Genomic DNA, 16,065 nt, shown 5'->3' on the forward strand with positions numbered 1-16,065 from the left:
TGTCAAGTGAAAAATAGATGTATCTCTTAAACTATCAGAGATACGATAAAGGACATTCAAGTCTTTTTTATAGAGAATGAATTTTTCTTTCAGATGGATCTAAGATCAAGTTCGTATCTATTGTTTATTAGCTATTACATGCATTTGTTTATAAAAATTCTGTATTTTTTTGACTTTTTCGTATCTTTTGTGATCTTTAACTTGTTAAATTATGCAGATACAGCAAAAAACCTTCAAACAATTTTGTTAAGGGATTAATTTTCTAACATATTAATTGTTAATCATACTTTTATTGCTAATTGTTTAAACATTATATCTGTTTTTGCTTTATTCTTATGACAATATTATCGAATTTTCGTAAATTTTTATTTTTTCGTAGTGGTATTTTATTTTTCTGTTCTAAAAATTATGTTTTTAGAATATACTACTCCGGTTTGGAGTGTTATATTTAGTGAGCAGCTGCTCACTAAAAAAAAAGAAAGAAAACGTCAAATATAAAATAAAAACCGTAAAAACTATTTGCAATACTGTAAAGGATAAAAATAAAGATAATAAATGTAATCGAACAAATTTTATTATTATTCAACCACCTTAATTCATTATTATAAAAAATCTTATATACTTTAACCGAAAAAAAGTTATTTTTTAAATAGATTAATAAAATAGTATAAAATAAAAACAAGAAATTTGGGATGAAAATTACAATAAATAAGTAGAATCTCGATGAAAAGTCTATTAAACTGTTTAGGAAATCACGGGAACAATTTTAAATAATATACACAAAAAGAATTTTGATTTTTTACATAATAAAATAGAATACATTTATGTTCAACGGAGCTCCAGTCAAATGAACACCAAACACAGTAAGTATATTGTTCAAACAATTAGCAATAAAAGTATGATTAACAATTAATATGTTAGAAAATTAATCCCTTAACAAAATTGTTTGAAGGTTTTTTGCTGTATCTGCATAATTTAACAAGTTAAAGATCACAAAAGATACGAAAAAGTCAAAAAAATACAGAATTTTTATAAACAAATGCATGTAATAGCTAATAAACAATAGATACGAACTTGATCTTAGATCCATCTGAAAGAAAAATTCATTCTCTATAAAAAAGACTTGAATGTCCTTTATCGTATCTCTGATAGTTTAAAAAGATATATCAATTTTTAATTGACAAATCAAGTAGTGGCGATAATTACCGTACCGTATGATATTAAAATTAATTATAATAAATAAAAGAAAATTTTTTTCGGAACTTTTTTATATATTGCTATTTTTATAATTTTTTTTTACTTCAGAAATAAAATATAACGTTGGTCAATATTTGTTTATAACAAATTGTTAAACTAATAAACAATTAAATAATTAATAAAAAAAATTTTTTTTTTGCCAAACTATTTAAAAGTGTAAATTATGATTTTTAAAAGCAAAATTTTTTCTTAACTAATTGTTTAAACAATCGAAATATGAAAAAATCGTTTTTAAACAATTAAAAATTAAAATTAAGAAAAATTTTTTTTTTTAAAAATCATAATTTTTTGTGGACAACCAAATAGCAAAAAAAAATTTTTCAAAAATATTGAATTTCTCTATTTGTTTAAAACAATTTTATAAACAAATTACGTAAAAAATTCATAACCTATATTAATTACTGCCATTGCTTAATGTGAAAACAGGCATAGCTAAATATTAGTTGAAAAAAAAATTTTTATCAACTTTTTTTAGATTTTTAATTTTTCAATAGTTATAAAAAATCATAATTAACAAATTAATAAACTTTAATGAAAATTTATCGCAGGATCTTATAAAGTATATATATCAAAAGGGCTCCACGAAGTTTAAAATTTATAGGCCAATTATTTATACCTTTTATCCCATTGTTTATGCCAACGGAGATTGGGAAAAAATTTGTTAGTTAACAATTAGATAACTTTTTCAAAAATGGTGATTAAACTTTTTTTTCTTCGCGGCTCGATTCTTTCAAGTGTTAAGAAGATACTAGAATTTTTTCAAATTTTTAAAATCACATTTTATGTTATAAAAAAATTATTTTTATTGCTGAGCTCTCTTTAGCGGCGGCGCGCGCATGCCGTAACAGCCGCGCGGAGCCCTATTTTCAACGTCAAATTAAAATTATAAATAATGGAGATAGAGTTCCGGGAGTACGGACTTTTTTCTTGGAAATTTTCTCCTCTTTAACGGGCTTTTTCAAAATTGCTTAAATATTAATATTTTTCGAGTTATTAACAAAAACGAAATATCGTTTTTTTCCATCTTATTTTGTTAATAACAATTGCAATTTTTTACCTGCACCAAAATCCTTCAAAAACATTTTTCTAGAGGTGATTCCGAATCGAATGAGCCATCGCTCATATTTTTAGGACCTTTATCTCTATTTTTCACGTTTTTGAACTTGTTGACTAGACTAAATGTAGAAATTGCCGTATTTCACAGCGTGTTTTTTCTGCCCAATTGTACAATTATTTATACTGAACTTTTCTTTACGCGAAGATATAATAATTCTCACATATTTTATTTACTTTTAATTAAAAATTTCTTTTAATTCGTACATCTGATTCAAAACTCAACAGGCTTTAACATTTATTTTAAATTCATATTTGCTTTCGTTTGCAGTGTAACTCTGGTATTTCATTTCCTTGTTTTAATATAGGTGCTGCGAAAAATGTTCCAGGCATGTATTATTGACTATATCTTGCAACTTTATCTGGGCCTCATCTACTAATAAATTTGCAAGCATTAGTACCCTTAAATCAATCAATTTCAAATTCAAAAAAGCTTCGAATATCTCTTTTATTAAAATTTTATATATATAATAACTAATAACAAATAATTACTTGACTTTTTTTCATTCTAACCAACGTATTCTGAAATAATATGAATATCATTCTCACGATAGACCATTATTATAACACTGATAAAAAGGTTAGCTTGCCTCAAGAAAAAAAATCTTGCCCCTTGTAATTGAAAAATTGCTTTGCTTATGGCCAAATGCTTAAAAATGGGTTAAATTGTTCATGAGATTTCGCAGTCTAAGAATTTCAACGCAGTTGCGATTTTTCGAAAAAACTTTTGTTTTTCTTCATTCGTCCGGTTTTTGAGCTCAAAAATTCTTAAATACATTTTCTCTATTGATTCAAGAGTTTTATGTTCTTGATTTAAGATTGAATCTCTTGAATTAAGAGAATAATTTAAATGAAGTTTCATTAATATTTTCTTGGATGATAATATAATCAACTCGATAATTTACATTAATTTACAACAAAACGACTTGAGATTCAACAGAATATTGAATACAAAACAATTAAAACGTTATTATCGTATTACTCATTTCAAACAGTACTGAAATAAGGCAAAAAGACTCAGACAAACTGAAGACCAGTATGAAATACTAATGCAATTAAATTCTCCCGACAAGCTCTACGCCTTGTTATTGGCACTTCTCGACCGTCCAATTCTATTTCGGTTCGGTACCTCGTATTCCAAATCATTCCCCTTACTATCTTTTGCAGCTTTTCACTCTCACACCCCTTGCACACCGAAAGAGCCACGAAACAAAGCAAGTTCCCGGTTGAAATCCTCCGATACATAGCACAAGGGTTCTGAGAATTCGCGATATCACTTTCCGATAGTTTTACTGGAATGACTCTGAGCATATTATAGGAACACTGTCTCGCTTCGCTACTCAATCGCCTATTAATTGAAACCTATATTGTACATTCCTTACATTTTATTTTTCTTATTTATACTAAATGAGAACGACATAACTTTTTTCATTCTCTTAACTTTAAATCTTTGCTATCGTATCACTTTTTGACACTTATCTAACGCGAATCATTTGAGGTTGTGGATGACTATCAACTAGTCAAAGTCAAGCTATTTTTAACTTCCCGCTAAGAAAATTGAAAATTTTCAAAAATTGGGAAGTTATTGGTTTTACCCCGTTTTGCGAAAATTGAGTTTTCATCAGATCTCGACGTTTGAAGGTCACAAGAAGCTTCCCTGACTATTCCCGCGATGGTGTCCGTGCGGCTGTATGTATGTGTGTGTATGTATGTGTGTGTATGTATGTGTGTGTATGTATGTGTGTGTGTGTGTGTCTGTGTGCGTGTGTGCGTGTGTTTGTGTGTGTGTGTGTGTGTGTGTGTGTGTGTGTGTGTGTGTGTGTGTGTGTGTGTGTGTGTGTGTGTGTGTGTGTGTGTGTGTGTGTGTGTGTGTGTGTGTGTGTGTGTGTGTGTGTGTGTAAACCTCTTATAACTTTTAAACGGTTCGGCCGATTAGATCGAAATAGGTGGCGATCCACGATAAGAGTATCATAGCCATTAAATTTCGTGAAAATTTGAATCGATTCGGTTCGCTAAATTTTGAGAAATCTCAAAAATAAAATTTTCGAAAAATCGTTTTTTTGAAGTAACTTCTAAACGGCTTCACCGATCAGTTCCAAAAACTATTCAGCTCTTAAGTTTAAAAAACCACGTCGATTGCCACCAGTCCCGTCAAAATCGGTTGATTCGTTCGACAATGATCGAAAACGAAAAATTTTTAAAAATGTGTTTTTTTCACATAACTTCGACATTTCTTTTTGGATCGTTTCTGACGAAATAAAATAATTATTAGAGTACAAAAAATCACGTCAATCGCCACCAAAAACGTGAAAATCGGTTGATTGGTTCGTGAGTTATCGTCGAAAAAATTCGGAAAAAGTGAATTTTTCAAATTTCTCTAAGATTTTCGGTTTGATCAGTTTGTGTTCAAAATTATATCATAGATTCTGAAAATTTGCGTGGATAACTGCCAACCGCATGAAAATCGATTTATTCATTCAGAAATTATTGCAGTTTGAAAATTCAGAAAATACTGTTTTATTAAACTTCCATCAGACTTTTGAGCTCGAAGAGCTCAAAAGCTTAGAACAGCTTACTCTATGAGCTCAGAGAGCTCGAAATAATATATAAATTATATTTTTGAGCTCGAAGAGCTCAAAAACGTCATAAGTGCAATTTCAAGAGCTTATTTATGGAATTAGCGGGAAGTTGCAGGGATGGCCTTTAGAGTCAACCGTTTTCCAGATTTTTTTTTATTTCAACTATGTGCTAGTTGGGGAGGGTGGGGTAAGATGGCCTCCTGGGGCATAACGGCCCCCCTCAAAATTTGGTCGAAAAATAATTTTTTTTTTTTCACCGAATTATCATAAATTTGATATATTTATATATTTTTGAGCTAATATAGGGGAACCTGGAGCACAACGGCCCACCTCAAAAATTAGGTAAAAATTTCTTTTTCACTTTCCTTCAAGTTATGACCTCTATAATATTATTATGATATTTTGGGCCAATATGTGATTGTGGGGCATAATGGACCACTTGAAAAACAAATTTCAACGAAAAAAAAAATTTTTTTTTCGAATTGAGATAAATTTGGGTTAAAATGAATTAGAAAAAATTTAATTGACCCGAAAAATTTAACAAAAAATTGAACCAAACAGGGGAGAGTGGTACATGACGGCCCGCTGGGGCATAACGGCCCCTCTCATAAATTCGGTAAAATTTTTTTTTTCTATTTTCGAAAATAGTAGATTCACCCCTAGGGAGGGAAAGTAAGAAATGGCTCAGATCACATGTTATAATCAACCGAGGCGAAGCCGAGGAATTTCTCCAAGGACGTCTTACTCTACTCTCTAAACATGAATTAGTGAAAGTTCACTTGAATAAGTGAATATTCACTTATTCAAGTGAATTTTCACTAATTCATGTTTAGAGAGTGCGCAATTCATAATTTTAATTTTGAATTGATAAAAATATAGAAAAAAAAAGGTCCGGTTCAAGATATTACGTATTTTAAAAGCTCAATCTGAAAACTCAACATGTGATTCCAATCAATGTTAACTAATGTAACTAATTCGTTGCTAAATAACATCTCTGTATTTTTTTTCTTGTACGTAGGTTTAAAACCTCTAAGTGCAATAAAAGGAATTTGTTATATTATTAATTATTATCTATTTAAAACTAATTAACAGCTTAAGAATAAAATTTATAATAATTTTTAATTTCCCGCTAAGAAAATTGAAAATTTTCAAAAATCGGGAAGTTATTGTTTTTACCCCGTTTTTTGAAAATCGAGTTTTCATCAGATCTCGACGTTTTGAGGTCCTAGAAAGCTTCCCTGGCTATTTCCGATATGACATTAAAATTTTGGCTCAATTTTTTTTTGTATAGTACCTTGTACTGATCTTAAAAGACCCTGAAATTTTTAGAACTGTTTTTTTTTAAATATGAATTTTTGAATTTCAAAAAAAAATTTTTTCTTGTTTTTTGCAACTTTTAAATAAGGTAAAGTTATGCAGATACATAGTATTGTAATTTTGAGCATTAAAAAATTAAATGCACAACGTGGAAATATTAAATAATAAAATAATTTTAACTTTTTTTTATTTTTTTTGAGTAATCTTAAAGTCAGGCTTAACGCATGATATAATTGTTATTCGTCGTTTTTTTACTTCATTTAAATTTTTCGACGCCATTTATCGTCTTTTTAAGATGGAAATGATATGAAATTTGAGATTGAGTACCATTAATGTACAGAAATTTGTAAGTAAACAAGTATTCGAAAAAACAAAACAAAATTGATATTCTCATCACATGATTTCTGATTTTTATTGGAAATTTATATCTGTTTGAGTTATTTGACATTGAAAACTGTTATTGAAGTGAAGAAACGGACAAAATATATCATGCGTTAAAAAAAATAAGAAACTATATTATATATTAAGCCTGACTTTAAGATTACTCCAAAAAAATAAAAAAAAATTGAAATTAATTTATTATTTAATATTTCCACGTCGTGCATTTAATTTTTTAATGCTCAAAATTACAATACTATGTATCTGCATAACTTTACCTTATTTAAAAGTTGCAAAAAACAAGAAAAAATTTTTTTTTGAAATTCAAAAATTCATATTTAAAAAAAAACACACAGTTCTAAAAATTTCAGGGTCTTTTAAGATCAGTACAAGGTACTATGCAAAAAAAAATTGAGCTAAAATTTTAATGTCAATCGAGATTTTTGACGATTTTCAAAAATTTTTAATTTGACAAGTTTGGCATTTTTCAAAATTTTTTTCCAAAATATTTTTCTTTTTCAATAGCCCCAAGCGCCCCCTTTCAAACAAACGAAAGGCCATTCCCGTATCTATAATAACGTTCGAGATATTCCAAAAACAAAATTAAAAAACTGAAAAAATTGCGAAATTTTGAATTTGCATATCTTTTGAATAAAATTTTTTAATTTTTTTTCGTCTGGCAGAAGTTCGTTATATGATAAAAGAAAGTTTCTGATCAAAATTTATCCAAATCAAAAGGGGTCAATTCCAACTGTAGGTCAATTTGACATCGAATGACCCAACTATATTTTACTATTAAGTCGCAATAACAGTAGTAATCCTGTTGCTGCAACAGGACTTTATCCTGTTGCTGCAACAGGAGGCAGTCATGTTGCAGCTGCAGGGAAATCCTGTTGCTGCAACAGGATTTTTTCCTGTTGCTGCAACATGACTGCCTCCTGTTACAGCAACAGTTAATTTTTTTCCGTGTATGTTTATTTTGCTAAACCGAATAAAAAAATTAACTTGTATCAAGAGAAAAATTATTGAACCAAGAAAAGAATTTTGACGAGTTTTATTGTCTTGAATCAAGACGAAAAATTCTTGAATTAAGTAAAATTTACTTAAACCAAGAAAAATTTCTCAGTTTAAGAATTTTTCTACTCAAATCAAGAAGATAAAATTCTTTAAATTTATTTACTTGATTCAAGTGAATTTTTTTTTCTGTGTAGAGTATTGTGAAATTGCGTGTATTGACACATCTAATTTTTTTATCTCATTAAAAAAAATCCAGAAAATTTTTGACCTTGCAGAGCGTAAACGCTTGAAAATAGATAAATTTTCAGAAAATTGAGCTCAAAAATAGTTGTGTACATTTTTGAGCTCTTCAAATTCATAAAACTGATAATTACAGAAAAAAAAAAAACATGTTTTCTTATGCTTTAGACTGTAATGTTTTTCGAATACATTAATAGATTTCTTCCAGAGTGTTTTTTGGGAAATTGGAGTGATTATATTTTTTAATCGAATTGTGGAACGGTTTGAATATTTTTATTCATTCTGTAAACAATCTTGTGTTACATGGTGAGCCTTTTTATTTCATTTTATTTATCGGTTGAAAAAAATTTTTTTTAACTGGGCTTATTTCACAAAAAAAAACCACTCTGAAGATTTTGAAAAGAGAGGAATTTTTTTTTACTCACGAGTGTAAAACTTTCTAGTTCATCATTGTCACAATAACTATTGCTTTGGTAACTTTTACGATGGTAACTTGAGCTGTGTTAACTGTTACCATAGTATCTGTTGCCAAAAAGTCTTCAAATTCTTACTCTTTTTTTAGCCTAGGTATCATCCAAAAATATGAAATTAGGATGCTTCGTTTCAAAAATCAAAATCACCTGATCTTTTGTATTTCATGAATACTTAAAGTTTAATATTCGGCCGCACATGTTATTAATTAGCTGATTTATAGTCATAGTGCATGTACCTCAGTTTTCTCATTGATGTCAAGAGTGCCACAAAACATTTAAAACTGAAATTCCCAAAACTATTATTATTTATTTTGTATAAGCTTATAAAATTTATATACTTTTAAACTTTTCATTATCTTATTCATGATCTCTTTACTCTTCAAAGACGTACAGTGCGAAAGTTTTAGGTTGTTAATAAAGTGATCAATAGCTGACTGTAGGCACGTATATCTGTATATATTCATATGAGCGTTATTACTAAGCATAGATGAAAGGTAGATTGAGTTAGACCGAAATTATAGCCGCGGCATCTACGAAGATACCAGAGGGCGAGATTCTGTAATATACCGTGATGCTAACATCCTATAGTAGGGTACAAGCAAAATGGAATAGGACTGCGTTTGCGTTAGAGTGAACATAGAAGTAAACATGCACGAAGAGAGAGAAGAACCGAGGGAGGCGGAAAGGAACTGAATGGATTGAACAGAGAAGAGAAGACAAAACCGCGTGACCCAAGGTGGGAGAGTACTCTTAGATGAGCTAAATTTGTCAAGCTAACAAGGTGTTAGCTTCTCATCGCGGCCCGCCTCGACATCTGTAGTACTCAAAGCCAATTTACGCATCTTGTGCTATCAAAGACATCTATATAGTTGTTAAAGGTATTATGTATCAAGCTCAATCTTTAAGTTTATACTCTTGATAATTAATAAGAATAACCACAAGCTTCTTAAATAAAAAGATGTTTGTAGATTACTGTTTAATAAACTTTTTTATTATGTTTTAATAAACATATTTGAAAAGACCGATTATCTTGCTTTTCGAATTTCTTTTTTTTAATCTCGTTTTCCTGAGATGAAAGATCTAGATCCTTGATCAAGAATATATTATTTTTTATAAATACAGTCAAATTCGTTATCCAAGAACAATTTAATTCTCTTCAACCACAAAAAGTTTCATTTTTTTGAACCAAGAAATGTATATTCTTGATTCATGAATAATTTTCTTCATTCAGAATAGTAAAAAAACTAAATAAACAAAATTTTTAAGTCAACATATTTTGAAATCCACTTAAGTCTTTTTATGATATAAAAAGTATCATAAACCTAATATTTTGTAATTGGACGGTGTATTCTTAGAACGAATCGTTAATATATTGGATCAATGTTACCACTTATCTTCATTCACAAGAAAGAAATTATTAGAAAATACATCAAGAATTTTTTGTTCTTTATTCAAGAATTCTAATTTATTGATTCAAGAATCAATGTCTTAAATTAAGAGAGCGCAATATTTCGAAACGAGATCGAAATTTTGAATAAAAAATTTTTCATGAATCAAATAATTATTTTTCAGTGTGCTTGAAATATTTTATTCTAATGTAGCCTCGTCGAGACGCAAACATATATAAGTCTTGTAACTCTCCCTACTCCTATTATCACGTATTTACGTCTGAATTGTAACCATACAATTGTACTGTCCATCCCGTAGATAACATTATATGGAATAATAGCAAAGTATTATCGTATTCTTTGAAGCAATTCAATTTCGATTACTTTTCAATGAGCTAAATAAATTTTACTGATGCATAAATCATATAATACGATTCGTAATTTGCAAGATTGTACATTGATTAAATATACAAATAATGTAATAATATATTATTATGTATACATAATGTTCTATAAATTGTGGAACGGTACTGTTGCAAAAAACTAAATTTGTACTAAATACTGATATCTATGTCGCAAACTCAAGTATTAAAAGTGATCATAACAAAATATTGCACAGCTCAATCGCAAAGCGTTAAAAAAGCTTCTTTGATACATTATTGTGAGGAAATGAATAACTTTTAAAGTTCAGTCGGACCTCGTTATACGACTATTAGTTTCTTTCTCAAGCTACCACGATACCTGGTTCCTAAAAAAGATAGCAAGTAGTCTTATAATAAGGTCTGACTGTATATGTTGTGTAAACTATTTTCTTCAATAATTGAGGTTGTGGTGTTGAGTCAGCGCACAAGTATTTCAAAACTACATACTCTAAAGTTGCCTCATCTTTGTCAAATACCCAACCACGTCCAATAACTCAAAATTTTTCTTTATAGTTCATGCAAATTACATAATTTCAGCTTAATCAGAAAACATTTCCTCATCTCCTGAATATTTTCCATAATCCAAATTATTTAGTGTTAATACGACACAAAATATTGATTTGTTTTTAATTACAAAGTTCAAATTTTAATGAATTTTTAGTGTAAGTCTTGAATAAAACTTGATTGTTACTGTAGACAGTAAGTGCAGGTTAGGTTTAAGCAACTTTGTGGAAGTTGCGGGCAGGGTTGGCCCGTTCTCTCATTCTGTGGCGGTCGAGCAACGAGAGGGTGTAGAAATGGGAAAGAGGTTGGCGAGCAGCAACTATTATAAACTGTAGCACCTCGAACTACCGCCTCTGAGCCACCCTCACCTTCTCTTTTTCAATCCCCTTCCTGTCTCGCTCATATATACCGTCGTGGATATACTTGCTCTGCATTGTCCGCTGTTACCCCACCAAATAATCCAACACCTGACTAACTGACCCGTATCGACTACCTACGTTCACTCTCTCGTACTCGCTTCTTCATACTTAAACTTGACTTACTCTCTCGGTTTCTACATATACTCTCATACTCTCATATATTACCCTCTAATCAATCAATTTCTAGGCATCTTGTTGCCGCCATCAGAAACTCAACGGACTCAAATATGAGACACGTACTTCACTCAAGAGACTCAATGCCACCAAAGGATGTGTAAAAGATAAATCGTCTCGTTTTCTCTACTAAATCTTTATTTAACTCGGAGAATTTTACAAAATATTTTTATTATTATTTTTAGAATATAATAAATATAATATACTAGCTGTTACTCGCTCGCTCCGCTGGGCACTTTATAGAATTGCATTTTTAGATCTAGACTTGAAATTTAAATAGAGTATTGTTTTGACTTGCACAGATTCCCAATTCTATCGAATTGGCATGCACCTTTTATCCATGTAATCATTCTAGCTAATATTCATTGTAACTTTCAATCTGTAATCATTATAACATTCCTGTGTCTTTCTTACAAAATTATTAATAATTGGTATGAAAAAAAATTTTTTAATCAGCATTGAAAGTTTCAGTTAAAGAAATTACAGGCCTCGTAAGTAAAGGAATCTGCCTAGTATATAAACATAACCAATAGAATTATAGTATATTGTGCAACAAGTGCGACAAGTTGTCGATTGCTCACGAAAGCGAAGTTGAACGCACGAGCGAAGCGAGTGCGGTCATTCGCTTGAGTGGGTAATCGACAACGTCGCACGAGTTGCACATACTATTTTGTATTACAAATGCGGCGATAGATCTGGGCACAAAATCGGGGTCCAGGGGCTGCTAATACTGAAGTGCTCAAAATTGCACTTATTACGTTTTTGAGCTCTTCGAGCTCAAAAGTCCGGTAGAAATTTAATAAAACAATATTTTTTGAATTTTCAAACCACCATAACTTTTAAATGAATAAACCGATTTTCACCTGGTTAGCAGCATTTAACGCAGTTTTTTAAGCCTCGGAGAATTTTTAAGTTTAAATTGATTGAACTAGAAATTTCGGAGTAGTTCCAATAAAACCCTTTTTTCGGTTTTCTTTCCTTCACGATATCTCTCGAACGAATCAACCGATTTTGACCGGATTAGCGGCGATCGACGTGGTTTTTCAAAGTTAAGAGCAGATTAGTTTTTGGAGTTGATCGATGGAGCCGTTTAAAAGTTATTCCAAAAAAACCACTTTCAAAAAAATTTTTTTTCACAGTTTTTTTTAGATTTCTCGAAATCTATCGGTCCAAATTATATTCATAATCTAAGTTCGGTCAAGCGTTTCGAATGGCGCCAACTGCGATAGAATCGGTCAAACCGTTCAAAAGTTACAGAAGGTTTACATGCTTACATATACACACACACACACACACACACACACACACACACACACACACATACGTCTTCGATTTTCTTAGCAGGAAGTTAAAAAAAACTACTTATTATTTTTCAACGGGACCAACGGAATCGAAAGAGCTCTAAAAAATAGGAAATACGTGTTTTTTCATTAATTATGGAAAATTAAAACTCAAGATTTAAATCATCTTTTATTGATAATTACTTTATCACACTTATCAGCAGTAATAATTTTTTATCTTCTTTTCATTATCGATACTTTTTCATGAAAACAATACATCTTAAAAGGCATAAGTATGGTATAAGTATTAGTCCGATCGGTTCAGTAGTTTTCGCAGTATAACCGAACAAAAAACCGGCTCTCCATTTATTAGTATCTATTAAGTGGAAATGTACGATGAGCGAAAAATGTGGTTTTTAATTAATTAAAAAAAAAAAAAAAAAAAAAATAGCTTGACTCAAGATTATCAAATGAAAAAGAATAAATGTGTTAATATAAGATTCCCTCTTAATTTAAAGATTTCAATTGAATGAATTTGAAAAAGTGATTTCACTTGCCGGACTGTCATTCGGAAGTACCACCTTCAAGATTACTTCTTACTATTACGAAATTTAGTGCCTCAAATTTCTGACAAACTGGCAGCCTGACAGGTACATCCAGAATAGTGAAACAACATGCAGTTTGGAGCCTTAATAGCACCTCAAAAGTCTCAGTGACGAGAGAAAATTTGAGGTCTATGAGGTGCTCTCGAGCTGCTAAATAGAAATTGCTGAAATCTCAGTTGAAAAAAAAAAAAAAAAAAAAAAAACGCTTTGCTTGATTCACTAGCATCTACCCATTCAAGGATGAACCATTACAAATGCTGCTTAACTTTGTTGATGGCGTATTGTCCTCTGGTCTGGCTTGGCTTGCTGCTCTTGATGAAGTGATGTATTTTTTTTTCTACATAAACTCTTGTGCTTACATAAAATTACAAACGACTAATAACTGTGATAAAAAAATTGATATCGAGTTTTCTACCCATAAAGAAAAGAAAAACATCAACCGTTTTATAATTATCAATATAATTACCAATAATAATAATTTTTCTATTAATTTAGATCATTTTCTAGCTCAAGATTCTAGAGTAGGGGAACCTGGGGCACGAAGGCCCCCCTGGGGCACGACGGCCCCCCTCAAAAATTAGGTAAAAATTTTTAACTTCCCGCTAAGAAAATCGAAGATTTTCAAAAATCGGGAAGTTATTGTTTTCACCCCGTTTTACGAAAATCGAGTTTTCATCGAATCTCGACGTTTCGAGGTCCTAGGAAGCTTCCCTGACTATTCCCGCGATGGTGTCTGTATGTCTGTATGTCTGTATGTCTGTATGTATGTATGTATGTGTGTGTGTGTGTGTGTGTGTGTGTGTGTGTGTGTGTGTGTGTGTGTGTGTGTGTGTGTGTGTGTGTGTGTGTGTGTGTGTGTGTGTGTGTGTGTGTGTGTGTGTGTGTGTGTGTGTGTGTGTGTGTGTGTGTGTGTGTGTGTGTGTGTGGATGTATGTAAACCTCTTATAACTTTTGAACTGCTTGACCGATTTGATCGCGGTTGGTGCCATTCGAAAGGGCTTGACCAAACTTAGACTTTGAATATATCTTGGAACGATTCAGACCGGTAGATTTTGAGAAATCGCAAAAAAACTACAAAAAAAAATTTTTTTCAAAAGTGGTTTTTTTGGAATAACTTTTAAACGGCTTTACCGATCAATTCCAAAAAACTAATCAGCTTTTAACATCAAAAAACCACGTCGATCACCGCCAGTCCGGTCAAAATCGGTTGATTCGTTCGTGAGTTATCGTTGACGAAAGAAAACCGAAAAAAATGTTTTTTTGGAATTTCTCTACAATTTTTTGCTCTATCAATTTAAATTTGAAGATTATTCATGAAGCTCAAAAAACTGCGTCGAATGCCGTCAACCACGTAAAAATCAGTTCATTCATTCAAAAGTTATTGCGGTTTGAAAATTCAAAAAATAGTTTTTTATCAAACTTTTGAGTTCGAAGAGCTCAAAAGGATACAAAAGCTATTTTTTGAGCTCGGAGAGCTCAAAATAATATACAAATTGTGTTTATGAGCTCGAAGAGCTCAAAAACGTCATAAGTGCAATTTCAAGCGTTTAGGTATAGAATTGGCGGGAAGTTGCACGGATGGCCTTCAGGGTCTACCGTTTTTCTAATTTTTTTTTTCAATCTCCGTCAAGTTGTAACCTCTATAATGTTTTTATGATATTTTGGGTCAATGTGTGATATGTGGGGCATAATGGACAACTCGAAAAAAAAATTCTAATGAAAAAAATTTTTTTTTTTTTTTCGAATCGTGATAAATTTAAAGAATTCATTATTTTAGGTCAATGGTATTTATTTTGAGTAAAATAAATCAGAAAGAATTTAATTGAACTGAAAAATTTAACAAAAGTTGAATTATATATAGCTTGTCAAAAATTGAAAACACAGTTTTTTTAAATTAAAACAGTAATTATTATATTATAAATTATTGATCACGGTATCCTCTGCACCAGGCAAAAACCCAATCTCAAAGTTTTATTTGAATTCCTCCAAGGATGTCTTAATCCACGCAATTCATATTTCTAATTTTGACTTGATAAAAATATAGAAAAAAAAGGTCTGGTTCAAGATATTACGTATTTTAAAAGCTCAATCTGAAAACTCAACATGTGATTTCAATCAATGTAATCTAATGTAACCAATTCATTGCTAAATAACATCTCTGTATTTTTTCTTGTACGTAAGTTTAAAACCTCTAACTGCGATAAAAGAAATTAATTATATTATTGATTATTATCTATTTAAAACTAATTAACAGCTTCACAATAAAATTTATAGTAATTTTTTAAAACTTCAACAAAAATTAAACTTTGAATAAAACATGAAATATAAATGTTTGATAATTAGGAAATTACATTGAGATAATTTAATGAATATACGATTGTTCGCAATGATCACAGACATATTCGTCAAAATAATCTTCGCCAATACCTGCGCAAGAATCATGAGACCATATTTATTACAATTTTTATACTGAATCCATGACTCTGTGGATTCTAAGTAAAGTCCACTGCAATAAAGACAATGGCAATCATCATTTTTACATTTTAAATGTTTTTTTTATTAAAATTTTTTGGTTTTGATTTTATTTATTCTTTTTTTTTTTTTTTTTTTTGTTTAACTGAGGTCTTTTTTTTGCTTTATTTTGATTTTTTTCTTTGAGTTCTCAGCGGTACTCAAGACTCGTAAGAATCGTGGTTTTCCCTCGACCACGTTTTCTGGGAGGAGAATCTCTAGATTTTGGTGGTAATTGTTTCAGTGAAAAATAGTATATTATACATTTAGAGAAGTAAAGTAAGAAATGTCTCAGATCACATGTAATTGTTGTCCGAGGGGAAGCCGAGGTCAATAAACATGTGATCTGAGGCTTTCTTATTTACTGCCCGTGGTGTGTATACTATTT

Source organism: Cotesia glomerata, linkage group LG1 (genome assembly GCF_020080835.1).
Source record: "Cotesia glomerata isolate CgM1 linkage group LG1, MPM_Cglom_v2.3, whole genome shotgun sequence".
Classification (NCBI taxonomy): Eukaryota; Metazoa; Arthropoda; class Insecta; order Hymenoptera; family Braconidae; genus Cotesia; species Cotesia glomerata.